General features: G+C 40.2%; 1 non-coding gene across 1 annotated transcript; it reads right to left on the bottom strand.

The window, feature by feature from the left end:
* Positions 1 to 1,186: 1,186 nt before the first annotated feature.
* Positions 1,187 to 1,294, bottom strand: LOC112738817 (small nucleolar RNA R71). The gene has a single exon (XR_003169772.1). It is a non-coding gene; the product is annotated as a small nucleolar RNA R71 (small nucleolar RNA).
* Positions 1,295 to 3,878: the final 2,584 nt, after the last annotated feature.

The raw sequence follows: 3,878 nt of genomic DNA, 5'->3' as shown, positions 1-3,878 counted from the left end.
AAGAAAGATTCAAACTTTAAGTTCTAGAATCATATCTTGTGATTTCTTATGAATCAAGTCATTAATTGTGATTTTAAAAATCAAATCTTTTTCAAAACTAATTTCAATCATATCTTTTCAAAAAATCTTCTTATCTTATCTTTTTCAAAAATATCTTTTCAAAATATCTTTTCTAACTTCCTAACTTCTTATCTTTTCAAAATTTGTTTCAACTAACTAACTAACTTTTTGTTTGTTTCTTAACTTTTTCAAAACTACTTAACTAACTCTCTCTCTCTAATTTTCGAAAATATCTTCCCTTTTTTTCAAAAATTTCTTTTTAATTAACTAATTATTCTTATTTTTATTTTTAATTTTAAAAAAATTTTTCGAAAAAATACTAACAATTTTCAAAAACCATTTTCGAAAATCACTAACTCTTTTTCAAAATAATTTTCGAAAATTATCCCTCCCCCATCTTATTCTATTTATTCATTCATATCCTAACATCTCATCTCACATCTCTGCCATCCTCACAGTTGTGTTTCTTCCATTATATTACATTCTTTGTCTCCCCCTCTTCTTCTACTCACACAAGGATCCCTATACTGTGGTATAAAGGATCTCTATTATTATTATTATTATTATTTTTCTGTGCCCTCTTCTTTGTCATATGAGCAGGAGCAAGGATAAGAACATTCTTGTGGAAGCAGATCCAGAACCTGAAAGGACTCTAAAGAGAAAATTAAGAGAAGCTAAAATACAACAATCCAGAGATAACCTTTCAGAAATTTTCGAACAGGAAGATGAGATGGCAGCCGAAAATAATAATAATGTAAGGAAGATGCTTGGTGACTTTACTGCACCTAATTCCAATTTACATGGAAGAAGCATCTCCATTCCCGCCATTGGAGCAAACAACTTTGAGCTGAAACCTCAATTAGTTTCTCTGATGCAGTAGAACTGCAAGTTTCATGGACTTCCATCTGAAGATCCTTTTCAGTTCTTAACTGAATTCTTGCAGATATGTGATACTGTTAAGACTAATGGAGTAGATCCTGAAGTCTACAGGCTCATGCTTTTCCCTTTTGCTGTAAGAGACAGAGCTAGATTATGGTTGGATTCTCAACCCAAAGACAGCCTGAACTCTTGGGATAAGCTGGTCACGGCTTTCTTAGCCAAGTACTTTCCTCCTCAAAAGCTGAGCAAGCTTAGAGCTGATGTTCAAACCTTCAGACAGAAAGAAGGTGAATCCCTCTATGAAGCTTGGGAAAGATACAAACAGTTGACCAAAAAGTGTCCTTCTGACATGCTTTCAGAATGGACCATCCTGGATGTATTCTATGATGGTTTATCTGAGCTATCAAAGATGTCACTAGACACTTCTGCAGGTGGATCCATTCACCTAAAGAAAACGCCTGCAGAAGCTCAAGAACTCATTGACATGGTTGCTAATAACCAGTTCATGTACACTTCTGAAAGGAATCCTGTGAATAATGGGACGCCTATGAAGAAGGGAGTTCTTGAACTTGATACTCTGAATGCCATATTGGCTCAGAATAAAATATTGACTCAGCAAGTCAATATGATCTCTCAGAGTTTGCATGGAATGCAAGCTGCATCCAACAGTACTCAAGAGGCTTCTTATGCAGAAGAAGCTTATGATCCTGAGAACCCTGCAATAGCAGAGGTAAATTACTTAGGTGAACCTTATGGAAACACCTATAACTCATCATGGAGAAATCACCCCAATTTCTCATGGAAGGATCAAAAGCCTCAACAAGGCTTTAATAATGGTGGAAGAAACAGGTTTAACAATAATAAACCTTTTCCATCATCCACTCAGCAACAGACAGAGAACTCTGAACAAAATGCTTCTAATTTAGCAAATCTAGTCTCTGATCTATCTAAGGCCACTGTGAGTTTCATGAATGAAACCAGGTCTTCCATTAGAAATTTGGAAGCACAAGTGGGCCAGCTGAGTAAAAGGATCACTGAAATCCCTCCAAGTACTCTCCCAAGCAATACAGAAGAGAATCCAAAAGGAGAGTGCAAGGCCATTGACATAAGCACCATGGCCGAACCTGTGAGGAGAGGAGAGGACGTGAATCCCAAGGAGGAAGACCTCCTGGGATGTCCAGTGGTCAATAAGGAGCTTCCCTCTGAGGAACCAAAGGACTCTGAGGCTCATCTAGAGACCATAGAGATTCCATTGAACCTTCTTATACCCTTCATGAGCTCTGATGAGGATTCCTCTTCTGAAGAGAATGAGGATGTTACTGAAGAGCAAACTGCCAAGTTTCTTGGTGCAATCATGAAGCTGAATGCCAAATTATTTGGCATTGATACTTGGGAAGTTGAACCTCCCTTGTTCATCAATGAACTAAGTGATCTGGATCAACTGACATTGCCTCAGAAGAGACAGGATCCTGAAAAGTTCATAATACCTTGTACTATAGGCACCATGATCTTTAAGGCTCTATGTGACCTTGGTTTAGGAATAAACCTCATGCCCCTCTCTGTAATAGAGAAACTGGGAATCTATGGGGTGCAAGCTGCTAAAATCTCATTAGAGATGGCAGACAATTCAAGAAAATAGGCTTATGGACAAGTAGAGGACGTGTTAGTAAAGGTTGAAGGCCTTTACATCCCTGCTGATTTCATAGTCCTGGATACTGGAAAGGAAGAGGATGAATCCATCATCCTAGGAAGACCTTTCCTAGCCACAGCAAGAGCTGTGATTGATGTTGACAGAGGTGAAATAGTCCTTCAATGGAATGAGAACCCCCTTGTGTTTAAAACTCAAGGATCTCCCTCTGCAACCATGGAGAGGAAGCATGAAAAGCTTCTCTCAAAGCAGAGTCAACCAGAGCCCCCACAGTCAAACTCTAAGTTTGGTGTTGGGAGGCCACAACCAAACTCTAAGTTTGGTGTTGAGCTCCCATATCCAAACTCTAAGTTTGGTGTTGGAGAGTCTCAACAAAGCTCTGCACATCTGTGAGGCTCCATGAGAGCCCACTATCAAGCTATTGACATTAAAGAAGCGCTTGTTGGGAGGCAACCCAATTTTTATTTATCTAACTATATTTTTCTTAGTTATATGTCTTTGTAGGTTCATGATCATATGGAGTCACAAAATAAATATAAAAATTGAAAACGGAATCAAAAACAGCAGAAGAAAAATCACACCCTGGAGGAGCATCTGTCTGGCGTTCAGCGCCAGAACAGAGTATGGTTCTGGCGCTGAACGCCCAAAATGGGCAGCTTCTGGGCGCTGAACGCCAGAACAGGCATGGTTCTGGCGTTCAACGCCAGAAATGGCACACAAATGGGCGTTGAACGCCCTAAATGGCCACCAACCTGGCGCTGAACGCCCAGAGTTGTGTATAAAGGCATTTTTACATGCCTAATGGGTGCAGGGATGTAAATCCTTGAACACCTCAGGATCTGTGGACCCCATAGGATCCACTCAGGATCTATGAACCCCACAGGATCCCCACCTACCTCCACTCACTTCTTCTCACCACTCTCTTTCACACAACCCCATAAACACTCTTCCCCAAAAACCCTTCACCAATCACCTCAAACTCTCTTCCCCATCACCTCTTCACCACTCACATCCATCCACTCTTCCCCATAAACCTACCTCATAAACTCCACCTACCTTCAAAAATTCAAAACCAATTTCCCACCCAAACCCACCCATATGGCCGAAACCTTTCCCCCCTCCCTTCCCTATATAAAGCCCTCCATTCTTCATCAAATTCACACAACACACCCCCCTACACCCTTCTTGGCCGAAACACTTCTCACTCTCCCTCTCCTCCATTTCTTCTTCTTCTTCTTCTATTCTTTTGTTTATTGCTCGAGGGCGAGCAATATTCTAAGTTTGGTGTGGT

This window comes from Arachis hypogaea, chromosome 13 (assembly GCF_003086295.3).
Source record: "Arachis hypogaea cultivar Tifrunner chromosome 13, arahy.Tifrunner.gnm2.J5K5, whole genome shotgun sequence".
Lineage (NCBI taxonomy): Eukaryota > Viridiplantae > Streptophyta > Magnoliopsida > Fabales > Fabaceae > Arachis > Arachis hypogaea.
Note: the sequence above shows the minus strand (reverse complement) of the source record. Positions and strands in the feature narration are given on the sequence as shown.